At 38.4% G+C, this 14,818-nt stretch overlaps 1 protein-coding gene across 5 annotated transcripts in view; it reads right to left on the reverse strand.

Moving 5' to 3' along the window:
- RAPGEF2 (Rap guanine nucleotide exchange factor 2) overlaps nt 1–14,818 on the reverse strand; it is a 192,488-nt gene that overhangs the window by 153,637 nt on the left and 24,033 nt on the right. The gene's annotated exons all lie outside the window — the stretch shown is intronic.

The following is a 14,818-nucleotide window of genomic DNA, read 5'->3' on the forward strand; positions in this document are numbered from 1 at the left end:
GTACTTTGAGCTCACCCCCGAGTGACCAAAAGAACAAGGGAGACGCAAACAGGGGAAGACGAGGAAATCCAAGTGCCTTCAGCGCCGGTTTGTGAAACCGCATCTCAAGTAGACAAGGATAGATCCCAGTGCCGTGAGCAGTAGAGGATCCACAAATGAAGAGGGGCAAAAGGAGAAAGCCGCTACCTACCCTCATCAGACACTGAAACTGTACTGATCCATGTCAAAGATTTCCCCTCTGATGTACTTCTTTTTTTCCTGATGACACCAATTACATTAAGTTATACCATCCACTAATCCAAATTAGCACTATTATCAGTTAAATTACATTAGAAATACTTAGATATTTCATCAGCACCTTTAGTTCATAAAAGTTTAATTTAAGTTTTTCTTGAGAAAGCCTATTAAGACAACAGTACTGCACTGGCTACATAGTAAGCCCACCATTGGGATCTGGCTGCTCTTCATGATACTCAGGAGCTGCTGGTGGCAGAGGAGCTTTGCTTGGCTGTTCTGCTTTGGGAGAAGGGCAACTCTTTCCTTCTCCAAAGACTTATAGACCCTGTGCCGAGGTGTCTTCTAGCTCACTCTTCCCAGCAGCTCCTACCAGCCAGGCTACTACGGTAGGGGTGTGCCCCGAGCCCCAACACTGGTACCCACAGAGAAACTGCACCCTACAGAAAAAAGTGTTTCCATCTTTGAAGGTACATCTACACCACAGTCTGCCAGGCAGGGAAATACATCCCAGCAGGCTCCAAATTCAGGAACGCCTGAGGTGTCTAAGACTGCACCTGTCCTACACAGCCTAAAAATAAATATATATATTACATATTTTTATATATGTATATAAGGAAGATAGATAGATATTCCTGACAAGCTATATACAATCTTTGGCAATTTGTCTATACTGAGCTTCACACCACTGTGGCAAATTTACAGTTAAGTTTTGGGTTGTCTACATGGACTTGAAAAGTAGGCACGCTCACAGAAAAAAAAAAAATTAAATTGGGGGTAGGGAGAACAACTTTCAGAAGCACTTAAGAAGGAAACAAGTTGCAGTCAGAATGAAAACTGTAAGCATTGCTGACAGAGTAAAAGCTCAACCCAACAGAAATCAGAACGTGCTGAAAAAATTAGTGGAGTTGTTATAAGTAAAGGAACGACAGCTAAGAACACAACACTGTTTTGCTTTTTAATCTCAAAAGTTTACATGCCTTATGTTGGAGGAAGCTCTCTCTTTTGTGCTTACTAGCAGGAAAACCCTGTTTTTACACTCAACACTGCCACAAGCTTCCAGCATCAATTAGTGACTCTTTCTTTGTGTCTAGCAGGAGAATGTGACTTCCATCAAGAGCAACAAAGTGAAACTCAGTATTCACCAAGTGCCTTACAGTATTCATCGGATAACTAACTTGCATGTTTTTATTAAAGAAAAGCATTAGAGACTGTTTACAGCAAATTGTGCTGCCTCCACACACATTCATGCTTCTGACAAATGTTCAAATTGAGGAACAAGCCTAGATTCAAAATTAAATAAACTCTACACCAATTCACACAGCCCCAGACTACTGATGATCTAGTTCCCTCTTAGTCATGGCCAGAACCATTTGAAAACCATTTTTGTGTCAAATCGCACAAGTCTACAAACATCTGGAATTATAATAAAAAAAATCCCATCTGAAAACAGGCTAAGTCACTTATTAGCTGGTAAGAGGATATGCTACACACACTTACATGATGCAACATGGATTACTTAAGTTCTCAAACCGTTTTTCAGAAAGGACTATATTTTTCCAATTCTTCTTAAAAAATAACATTCAAGTATCAATCCATTTAAGGATTTCAATGATTTGAAATAGCTTCCAGATATATTAAAAAAATAGCATACAGTAGCTATACAAGCTCATCAGACAGACAACTGTGTAGTCAAACACATCAACTTTTACAGCAATGTGTCAAGAGTCTTAACATTACAAAGTTATCTTAATGTAATACCTACCTGCCACTTATCTTCTTCCTGAAAACTGTATTGCCTTATTTTTGGAAAAAACCCTGGACAAAGTTTCAAAACTGCATTCTTTAAGTCTAATAATGGGTTGGTTTTTTTCCCCACCTGCCCACTGCACACATTTCACCAATTAAAAAAAGACGTCATACTAAAAAAAGAACACTACAAAGTTTATGAAGCATCATACACCATATAACCTCGAAGAGGTATTTTGCTAGTTTCAGATCAAGTTGACAGAAGTTGTATTAGACCAAAGGAAAAACACGTTATTTCTTTAGCGTACGCTCAAAGCACAGTAATAGTATACTAGGTCTACTTAAACTGAATACCAGATAACCTACAGCAGCACTCAATTTATTATCTGTATGAGGTACCATACATAACATGACTGAGCTGCATATCTAGAAGTCTTTTTGTATGACTGCTCTCTGTAATAAGGCCTTGCACAACATTCTCATTAGAAAGAAATATTTCCAGCTGTCCAAATCTACAGCTGCCAGGTGACTTCTGGACAGATGTTATTGTAGGTATTTCTTGTGTCCCAGTACAAAGCAAATCCTCCTCCTCCAGTTTTGATATTTTTTTTTTCCTACTGCAACCAATATGTGCGTAAAATAGGCAAAACTACATACCATATGCATTGAGGTTGCATTGTTAAGTATAAGCTATTGACACAGAAAGCATCACCCTATTAACAAAAAAAGAGCCATTCAAAATAGAGAGAAGAATTTGAGCAAGTTAGCTGCAGCATGAACACAAAGACATGGGGGTAAAAGGAAGCACCTTCCTTATTGCATAAGGAAATACCCCCTTCTTCCCAGCAACACAAACTCTTTGGAAGAACAGCTACAGCAGTACAACCTATCTGAGCATTTCCGCCACAGCAAAGATATGATCAGGAAAGATCATGACCTATACTGTTCTCCCTGCTTTTTATTTCCCAAAGGTATCACAGTACCAGCAAATTAAGGGAGCCACAGCTTTCCTTCCTTCTCTCCTCTGCACGACTCCCAGCCCCCAGGCACTTGCTATACAAATGTTTACGTACAGTGAACCTTTTACATTTATATATTTTTATTGATTCTGCTTTAAAAAAAGTCACATACCACTTCACATTCTTTCAAAGAGCACTAACATTTAGTGTCAAATTTACTTTGTACTTCCATCCGAGATTTGAATGCCGAAACAGCACACAAAATACAGATGATTACTAGCCCTACAACCTTTCACTGGATTTGTGGTGAATGAATAAGCATTTGCAATTTCTGTATTTTTTGTACAGTTATCATTTAACAATAGCTGCACACGGAATAATTATGGCCTCTTAAGATGAAAAAAGAAAACTTGTTATTGCAGAACGAGAATAAAAATTGCTTCTTTCATTCCTTGTCTATGAAAAGAACTTATTTTCTTTATTTTTCAGCAGAAGAGACACTATCTCCTGAACAGACTTTTGCAGGTCTTCAAATTTTACTCTTCCCATTCATATACTGGAACATGGATTTGCAAGTACAGAATATGTTAGGATTTAATATTTCTATTATTTTGCAGGAGTGCACTCTGAGGAAAGGTGGTTGGACAAAGGTGATCAACATCCTCTGTAGAAAGGAAATCTGTCTGCTCAACTAATTCAAGGTTTTGCACTGAGCCTGGAACCCTAAGAATTACAGATGCATTACATTCACCTTGTTAACTGAAATAAGGTTAATTATCTTTTCAACATGAAGCATTTGAATGTTTTTCAATTTCTTCAAGGATAACCATCATTTTAACAAGTAACTCGGATTGTTGCTCTTTTTACCTATCCAGCCAGAAGCTGGACAACTACCAGATGAACTAGAGAAAGTAAATCAGAAATCATTTTAGACAAAATTGAATATTTGTGTGAACAAGTCTACACTTTTCTCCTTATCTGCCATCACCAATGCTTAGCCTACAGCATTTGTGACATGACACTGGCACCAATTTGCCTATATGTTCTAAATAACAATAGTTTTGAAAAAAAAAAAAAAAAACCACCGATACAATCAATGCAGCCTGTTGAAAAATTTGATCTGCAATCACCCAAGGTATATACAGATGTAGTCTGATCATTTATTTATCCCTCAGATGAAAGGAATGAGTTTGTTGGATACCAAGAACAAAATGAGAAATGTTGCTTTCGCTCCTCTCTTGGCAAAATTGCTTTACTTTCAGACTGCACGTGTTTACATCTATTTGCAGATGTTTAACTGCTCATACATTACCAATGCAGTTTAAGAACTCATTTTCCCATAGCAATGTCTTAAAACAGGGACAACAAATCTGCAGATGTATTTTTGTAAACTATATATCTTTACTACCTCGCCACACTCCCAAGCACTCGTCTCCTCTCTTTCTTTGCTAAGCAGCAGCCTGCATGTATTCTCAATACCGTGTAACTCGCTCCGTAACAGCAGCCACAGTTTGACACCAGGATGTGCAGTGATAGAAAGCGGAATCATCATCAATCAAACAGAGCTAAAGCTTGCAAGGCAAATTAAACATCCAAAGCTTCTCCAAGCACCTTAGTAGAGAGCAAAGAAAGAAGCAAGGGCTGTTCTGAAACATGTAATGGGAGATTAGGTATCGCCTTCTTCAAAATTAACTGTAACTTTACAAATAGCCAAGAACAAAATGTAACACTGGATGTAAGAGGCAAAACAACTTTCATTACACATCCATATCCTTTTTTTTTTTTTCCCCCCATTAAACTACCATACACAAAACGCAAGCAAAAGGCAAAAAGGTTAATGCACTAAATCAGAGGGTTGGATCATTTTCATCCCAAACACAACAGCTCACCCATGCTAGGATTTCCAGTGTATCTGTCAAGTGATGGGCACACACACACAGAGCAACAGAGCACCTGTAGTAGCTTCATTTAAACAGGGCAGGTAAGAAACCAAGCTTGTCAACATAGAAGGTTTTTGAACAAATTTGAAGGTCACAGATTGAAAAATACAAGTCATTACAACACATAGGCAACAATATAACCAAAACCACATTTTCAGTTACATTTTGGTTACATTTAGTTACATTTTTTTGCTCTCTTAGACAGGATCCAGAAAGATTAGATGGTTTTAATGAACAACACATTAAATACAGTGCCACCTAGAAAACTTTTAAAGCTGGAGTACGTAACTATCTATAGAGAAACATAAAAACCAAGGATTTAGTTAAAAAGGACTACAGCAAAGCATTATAGGAAGGTATTACTGGAATACCTTTGTGGGCTGATTTTAAAGCCAATTTTTCATTATTAAACTTTTTCTCAAATTATGCCTACAACAAAGAAAACCTGCTAAAGGTACCAAATTGGGAGGGTACAGTCAGGGGATGAACAAAGCATACATCAACAAATGGATTTTAATCACATTTAAAAAAAAATATCAGTCAGACACGATGCAAAAACATACGTGAACTAATAAAAAATACTTGCATACTACTTGATAACATGACAGTTTTGAGGGCCCATTAGAGTAGCCATGAGAGAATGAAATCCTGTAAGAGCAGAACTATTTAAGCCTTTCTACAAACTGCTCGAGACCCCACCTAATCCTTTCCTTCAAATTAATTCAAAACCAGAAAAGCTGCAGAAAAGGGTCTGTCCTGCAAGAGAGGATTCCCAAAAAGCTGGCTACGTTAAGACAACAGAAGAGGTCACGGGCAATTGCAGGTCTCTAGAAATAAAGTTAAATAGAATATACTGACTATCAGAAGAAAAAGCTGGTCTAATAACATGAGCACCACTGCAATGGAAATTTGGGAAGGAATACAAACAGTTTAGGAAACGCTGTGCTGCATAACAGTCTGTAGCTGCAAAAGATGGATTCAGTCACCCAGGGGGCTCTTCTATTTCAGTCCTAAAACAAGCCTCAAGTGTATTATGTTAGAAACCCAAAACAAACTCTCTCCTCATTTCATTAATAAGCCAGTTTCACAGTTGAGGCCCATCATGTGGGTTTTGATTGCTTAGATTTGGTAATACTTATACTACAAATTATATATATACAAACTATTATAATTTACACATGCTCACCCACACAAACAATTCCTAAAGGCTTGTAACTTAAATCAAACAGCAAGATCAAAATTCTGTATTCTTTCTCAACTTTGCTTTTAATAAAAGCTACATAAACCTTTTAAAGTTTCTAGCAAGGACAGAAACAAGGAGAAACCTTTAAAAGAATGAAATTACATAGAGTTAAATTTATTTTCTAGAAGCAGTAAGCTATAGCTGCCTTCTCCTCACTTGCTGTGCCTGAGGAGTCAGCAACATATCAGCCATCTGCCCTTTATTAGAAAACACCTGTAAGAGATGGTACAAAGACTCTGCATCATTGGGCTACAGCTACTTCAACCATTTATTACCTCGATAATTAGGATGTTTGGCTTTTAAGATGATGGTCATTCTCGCCATAAAATAAAAAGGAAGAGAGAGAGCATATGTGCATTTTACCAAATCAAAGAGTAGCAAGCACAGTGAGTCAACTCCTATGGTTACCAAGAAGTGTTATTCAACTATTTGTAGTATTGGGGAGAGTTATTTACAAGTTAAAAAAAAAACAAAACAAAACAAAAAAAAAAACCACACAACTGAAATACTAGAGAGGGTTTTTTCATTCAAGCTGAATGTCCCAGCCCACTTCAGAACTGCAATTTGTGAAAAGAAAAAAAAAAAATTCATTCATTCATTTCCTACTATTAGTAGGCAGGCTAGTGCCCCTGCTTTGCACAGGGAAGTTTAACAGGTAAGGGTTTATAGTTGCATACTTTACTGTTTAGAACAGTAATCATAATTTAACAGATCAGCTACGAAGTTTGCATAAGTCACCAAGGGTCATACCACCTACTGGTGAGTGATACCGCTCACTTTTCACGAGTCCCTGCCCACCGTCTGTCCCAAGCTAAGCTACTTGTTTTCAGCTTAAGAAATAGGACATGCAGATGAATAAGTGACATACACTTGGGATTACATTCAAGTGTCGGTTTGACACTTATGAATTTAATATTACTAAGGAGAGTGGTATCCCCAGTTCCTCATTCTTTAGTACCAGCCCAGGCACGGCAATTGGTTTCAGGACTCTCAAACCAGTACATTGAGTTCCCTTGAATCTATCTTCGATACTCACCTCAGCTCTGGCACACATCCTTCCCTATTATCCTTCCTACCTTTCGATACCTGAATTAGGAGAAGGAAGGCAACACAATTAACCATAGATCATTTTCTTCCATGAGCTGGATCAGAGCAATCGCAGTTCTTGCATGCCTCTGAGACAGAGCCCTTTTTCAGCCTTCACCTACGCCCTGAGGGTTGAGTTACAAATAGCTTAATGATCTCTTCTTGCCATTAAAGCTTTCAAAATGTGCCATTTTAGATACCTGTGGCTACCTGATACTGTCAGCGAAAATAAAGTTGCATAGGCTACACTGATTACTAAATTCAAACAGTTGAAAGAAGCAAAAACTTCACTGCATGAAGTAGAGCTATCAACACTGAACCTAAAGCCTATAAGCATTTTTTTTCCACTTCACAATACCTATCAAAAGATTCTTCCAATGAGCACAATTTTAAGCTTCAAATGCCTTTTTTTTTTTTTCTTCCCTACTCATCAACTGCCAGTGTCAAGATTCACTCTGTCTGGGTGCCAAGCATTTTATTCTCCTTTTCCTGCAACTCTGAACTGACACCAATGCTGTAAGACATTTAATATAAAAGTTCACTCGCATTTGTGAAAGGAGAGCATGTTCTTTTAGTTCAAAAGTTGGAATAATGCTGGACAGAAAAGCTTGACCAGAATTTTGAAAAGATAAATAAGGGCAAGCAACATTTCAGAAGGTATAATTAAAGGTCCATCTTCTGGAGACCAACACAATTTGGATTTCTCCGAAACTGCGTTGCTCAGCGATAACTTGTTGCTCAATTTGGGTGGTACAAACTATTGTTTCTCCTCCTTCCTCTCCTCCTCCCACCAGCACTGAGCTTATTCAAGGTGACTCAGAAGAATTTAGAACTGGTCACAGTTGTATTAAACTCATGTTTCCTAGCTTAATGCGCACAGAAGACACTCAGCTATGTCAAGAAAAATGAAAGTTAGAGGAATGGACCAGGAAAAAACTAAGGATCTGGGCAGGCCTCCACTACCGAGAAAAAAAAAATTAAGCTGCCCACATAACAATTAGCTTTCTGAACACAGACACAACAGAATAGTACTTTGTATCAATTCATTCATAAACTTGAGTTTAAACATCACCTAGCAACATTTGTTCAACCAAAACTAAACCAAAACCAACTTACCACCGTAGCTGCATCCTTTTTGATCAGCACCTGAGGTAACAGGGGAAGCAGGGCTGCCTCACGAATAACTCCAGCTCATTAATAAACCCACCACAATCAACAAGACAGGAAAGTCCTCAATATTTTCTTTAAAGATGAAAAATTACTTCCCCCTTTTATCCTTTAATTTTTTCCTATTGAATGTATTTACTGTAAATGAAGATTTCAATTTAGTCCTCTCATTCATAAGAAGTGAGTGAGAAGGGCAAAACCAATTAAAGTTAGGAGAATGGCATCTTTAAGCACCTCCTCAGCTCTTTAGTTTCCATGCTTCACAGCAGTTACACAGCTCAAAAAAAAAAAAAACAAAACCCACAATGTTGGCAAGCTGCTTTGTTGAATTATAAACAGATTCCTTTGAAAGAAGGCAGAAGGGGAGATGGAGCTGCAAATCCATAGGTCTGTGCCTACAAATGAGACTAGGTACACAATAAAAAACTTAGAAAAGCTAGTATAGCTAAATAAAGTTGTATTTAAAATACTAAGCTGCTAATAAAAGCTCTGATTTGTTATAAGCACTGAGTCTATCCATCAAAAGTGAGAAATTTAGAAGGAATATAATTTAGAGTCAGTCACTAAATCCAGATGCCAGCTGATCCAGGCAAGTATAGAGACTTTACTAATTTATGAGATTCTTTAAACTCGAGAACATCAAGATAACTTAGACCAAGTACAGTTGCCCATCTTCGTTAAACATCTTAATGGCAAAAAGCTGGACTGCCAAATGCCTCAAAAAGTTCCAGAAAGAGTAATAGCTGGAATTAGCAGTGTGCTGTTCATCAGTTTTAAATGCAGAACCACCAGTGTGATCTGCCATAGGCAGCAGATCACATACCACCACATACAGAAGCATACCTACAACTTCTACACCCACTAGTATAGAACAGTACTCGATCTATGATTTCCAGCAAGAGAATCTGCTCAGACCCCAACAGTCCCCTGCCTCAAGCTTACTGACGATTAACATTTTCCTAGTTGTTCAGATTACAAATTTCTTTGGTTTAACTCGTGGTCTCCCCGTACTCAGTGCTACTAGACCACCGGCTTCTGCTAATCAGGGACCTCCCCCCCCGAAAGTAAAGGCTTGGGGAAAAAGCAGCAAAATCCAAGTCTCTAACAGAGTTCAAATCATTCAGGTGGTTCCCATGAATGCCTTTCTGGGTAGTTCTTTTTAGACCTACATATCAGGCATGCAGTATCCTCCAGCATCATTTCAACAGAACTCCAGCCTTCTCCATTGTTTGCTTCATATGCCCCGATTAACGCACCCAACAATCACACCCTGGCAGGAGTACAGAAAGGAAAATGCCAGCTCAAAATGGTCCGATAACATTATTCCAATTTCATAACAGTCTATGATCTGGAATGTAAAGGGGCGATTCCATAAATGGGCTGTGGACTACCAGTTAAAAATGGTATTCAAAAAGAAGAAAGCCAATACAAGAAAGGTAACAGAAGAACAGCAGCCACCACATTAACAAGAAAAAAAAAACCAGACAGTCAAAGCTATCAACGTCTGCCAACAGGGCTCAAAACCAGCTGTTGGTTCTGCCAAATAAGTTTGTTTATGAAATACGTTCCTTTGTCATCCTCCCAGTGGCACCCAAACAGGATTTCCTGTATTAAACCAATTTTTCAGCATTAAGGAGTGTGCACAGTGAATCCAGCTTTAAAAATACTGACATTAAGAGCATAACGTTTATCCTTTGCATAGGTATTGAGTGGTGAATCCCACTACACAGAATTAGCACTTCTAAAAGAAACATATTATCCCATTTTCCTCCCAAGTTTCACTACGATCTGAAAAATCCCCAATGTTTTTGTTTGGTTCATTTAAAAATAACAACTCCTACTACAGGCAAAAGCTTCAGGCAGGGAAAACAGGCGGGGAAAAACCTGCACTGTTGCACTTTCTGGGAGGCCAGTATTCTGTGGTAGCACGCTTCCCAGCTTCCCAGCTGTTGCTTTAGGTAAGGACAAAACCTATTTAGGGAACTGAATGAGATCATACTTGAACAGATTTATTCAGTGCTAGGATAATTTCTGCACACCATCTTTTTCTGTTATGTAAAAGTTGTCATTTGCTGTAGCAAACAAAAGACTACAACTGCTTAAAAGAAAACCGTAGCTTAAGCTCATTTGGGAAGTGACACCTCTCTCATTACCAAACAATTACCATTTATTATCTCTAACCTGCCTTGCGGCAAACAAAGACGAATCCTATTCATTTGCACTTCATAAATACTGCAACAGTCGCGCACAGGAGCTGGTCCCACACAGCAGCTGTGCTGTAAAACTGAATCAGAGAAATTAAGAGCCAAAAAGATTACCACCGCATCGGCTGGCAAACCCTCGCGAGCACACGCACACCAGCTTCCTCTGCAGCACACCCCGGCCACCTCGTGCAGCCAAGCGGCAAGCGAGCCAGGGGGGTTTCTCACGTCCTCCCACAGGAAACTTTCTCTGTGCGGCATCTCATTAGAAACATGCTTTCTGAATATCCCGATTCCATTTTGTCTTCCTGCCCCTTTGTCATTAATTCTAGAAACACCTTCTTTTCCACCACTCCCCTTCTCTGGGGTTTTCTGAATTCCAGGCCAGAAAACGCTTGCAAGCAAGCCATCACAACCATCTTTTCTCTTCTTTCCTTCCCCCCACTAAGCTATGCAAACGTAACTGCTAACCATCCAAAAGTTAATCCTTCCCATATCTACCTCCTTTAATTTCAAACTCAAAAGGAGGAGTTTCGGGACACCTCACAAGGACTATCAGCTAGGTTACAGCAAATGTTGTGTCACGGAGTCAAAGCACGTAAAGGGTCACGATGAGAAGGTGAGAAGCGACATAGCCATAAGAGAAGCTAGGTGAGTAAGAGCTAGACAAACCCTTGAAGGCTACCTTTAGGAAGGCTTACAGATCAGCAGGACTATATTTGATAGCAACTTATTCAAGTAAGACAAGAATCAGTGGTCATTTTTTGTTTACTGCACAGAAATTCGTGTCTCCCCGTGCATGCTGTTCCAACAGGGGTGTCAAATTCACATACTGTAATAGAGACGGTTTGATGTACTGAAATGTGTTGTTAGAACTGTTCAATTCACCTTCCTCACTACTCTACAACACATACCAACAGTTTTCCAGTATTTGGAGATTCCAGTGCAACTCAACACCTCATCACAAGCCTGTGCCCATCCTGACACTATGGTCAACCTTCCAGTATGATTCAGGCTTACATATTTTGCTCCCTGCCACCGCTCATGCCCCAGTCTTCCTCAATCATGATGCATATTTGATAGTCAATTCTTGACAATGCCATTATTTGGATTACATATTCCTTGGGAAAAAAATCAGTCCACCCTTCTACACTTTCTGTAGGACTTGTTACCAAATACAATGAGTTAACTGGTTTTATTCTTATAAGATGAAGTAATACAAGAAATAAGACCTTTATAAAATGGGGGGGGAGATATCAAATATACCTACCTTAATAAACTTGGAATTTTGGTTTTGCTTTTGGAAACACACACACACATGATTTGAGCAAAGATGAAGCCCTAAGTATAAGACTGAGTATAAACATACCCTAAAGCAAGTTACAGCTTCTAGAATATCCACACTCCTGTAACGAGCTGTGCTTGGTCTAAGCGTGTTAGACTCTTGGACTTTCAGGTTTCTCCCCTGGAAAGGACAAGCATGCATCATTCCCATTTGTTTTCAGGTAGAAAATACTATGAGAAAATGGCTTCCATTACATTATTTTCCATTTGGATTATACGGTACTCTGAGGCTAATATATACTTAAAGAACAGAATAAAAGAATTCATTCTTCTTGAAAGATAGATCCTTGTTTCAAAAAAACTTGAGAGTTCCTGTCTGCAAACATGTCTCTTCCTGACCAGTGACCCCACCCTTAATCTTCAAGAAAACAAAACAGCTTTTTTTTCAAAATAGATATGCATTAGATATTTTTTACATGATCAACAGGATGCATTTTTGTTTGGAACTGCACAAAAATATGTGGATATGGTCACTATTTTTAGACACATCACAGTGACATGAAAATATTTTCATGACAAGGAAAGCCAAGAAGTTAGACATTTGACTAATGACCTTTAATGAACTCTACATTCCCTTGGACAGCATGAATTACTTACATATTTTGTTTAGGGTAAAATATCTCACTTTCAGTGCAAATCAAATCTTTACTTTTACAACATTTTGTATGAAGCAAGACCACGAAATCAAGCTACAGGCTTTAAGCACCTTGTTATAAACCCTTGCAGGTCACAGCCCACAATATCCACAACGGACTATGGAAGCAGAGGGAAAACACGCTCCTTAAAAGACAGTTTTTGTGAAGAGAGGGGCTCAGAGGTTAAGGTAATAGATGGTAGATGCCAACCAATACATATACAATTTATACACTCAGAACTACTATTTTACTGTTGGAAAGCATCCGAGTAAGGCATGTAGCTCATATCACCAAGTTCAAGCATTACGAAAGTCTCTTAACTAAAATAACAAGCGTGCAAAGCTCAATCAATTCACAGGGTCAGGACTGAAGAGGGCTATCTTTTTAGGCCTCATCTAATCACCCCATAAAAACTGTATACACATCCTTTTTCTTAACAACATTGTGTTTAACAGACTGGTGGTAATCACACCACAGAGCTCAAGAATCCTTATTACAAGTACTTACAAGAAAACCTCGTGTATCTTTTCAAACGAATTGGCTACTAAAGGTTTTCAGTCAGCCTGAGGCTTGTATATAGAGAAATTGCAAGGGAGTCTGTTCTATGTATTTCAATGTGTTTAAAATATTTCTGAACATACGTATAAGAAGTATCAAGATTGTGCACATCAAAAATGCACTCGTAGGATGTAGCACATTCTTTCCAGTGGAGAGAGACACGGGCATTTTAAGAGCTCTGTTTACCCAGGTGGTTCATCTTATAAAGTCCTGCACCTGGGAGAACGATGGAAGTAAGAAACACATACAACAAAATATTTCAATACTATAGAAATTTCAGCCAAGCCTCCTAAACCTATCGAATATCGGGAAGTTGCCATAAGAAAGGCCTTTATCATCAGGTCAATATCAGCAAGGACAGCACTAAGTCTTTGAACTTGGCAGGCAAACAGTACTTTGTCTTCTATTGAGACATGTGTTAACTTGATATTTAATTACAGTATAACGTTAAACTTTTACTAATTTTTCTCCCACAATATCACTACTCTCTAGCTTCTTTACGAGTCAAGACAATGAAAGAATCACAAAAAAAAAAATCCCTCTCAAAGAGCTCGCTAAGATTGATAACTTTGCTATTACTAGGCAGTACCGTAAAGGCATTATAGCAAGTTAATAAGCCTAGAAAACAAGACTATATCTGCATATTTATTTTACAATGTTTACTTCCTTCCTATTTGCTACACAAGTGAGCTGGCATTACTTCTTTCAATTAAATCCTGCATTTTAAATAATGGCATAAAATTGCATATATTCTACCCAACACAAATCAGGCCTCTTACAAAGCCACAAAGACCGTTTTTTCCATCATTCACTTGTCCAATGTGCAAAGCATAGCTGTCACTCAGTTAGCATCCCTGACAGCATAATTGCTGAACAGAACATGAAAAACGTGAGGAGGGTCGGGACTAAAAGAGATATCTGCAACATTCCTCCTTGCACGCTTTGGTACTAATTTAGGATTCTCCTTCGTTAAGATTCGCCTCTAGTCACTGCTGCAGCAAAACAAGGAATCTGTAGAAGAAGGTCGAGAAGGCCTTGAAAGCCAGTATTGTCAAGTAAGTTAGTTTTGTACCACTCCTACTCATTTCGAAAGCAAGCAGTAGCATCATTCACTAATAGTGGCCTCTTTTCAGGAGCAGGTTTATCTTCTCCACTAACTACAAGATCCCATTTTCTAACTTCTTCCCTGGTCCCCACTCCCCTCCCTCAGTCTGAACACATGTGCAAGTTTTCCTCTGTGGATGCCTAATGAAACTACGTCTCATAGGAGGAATGGCATCTTTCTTCTCATTTCACTGCTGCAAAGTCATTTTTCTCTTATGAGAAAGTTATATGCAGCAGCAGAAATGCTAAGGCTGTGACAAAAACCAGAATGAAAAAAAAACACCTTTAATTTGTCAAATGTCCCTAGTTATCTTAAACATGAGCCAGAAATTTCCTTTTTATAGACATCTTTTAAGATACTATAGTACTAACTAGGAAACTCTGACTTGTCCCCTTCCAAATTAACAGAGATATGCAAATACCTGTAATAAGTTTTATTTCCATCTTGAGGGCACATTTTAGAATAATTTTAGGTAGAAAAACAGAAGCATCAGTATTCTATCTGCAAAATTTATTTGAAAAATTTTAAGGTGTCTGTCTCATGTGAAATAATACCACCCTTTGTAGCACTCAAGCAAATACACAAGTTCATGTAAGC

The sequence above is a fragment of the Mycteria americana genome, chromosome 4 (genome assembly GCF_035582795.1).
Source record: "Mycteria americana isolate JAX WOST 10 ecotype Jacksonville Zoo and Gardens chromosome 4, USCA_MyAme_1.0, whole genome shotgun sequence".
Taxonomy (NCBI): domain Eukaryota; kingdom Metazoa; phylum Chordata; class Aves; order Ciconiiformes; family Ciconiidae; genus Mycteria; species Mycteria americana.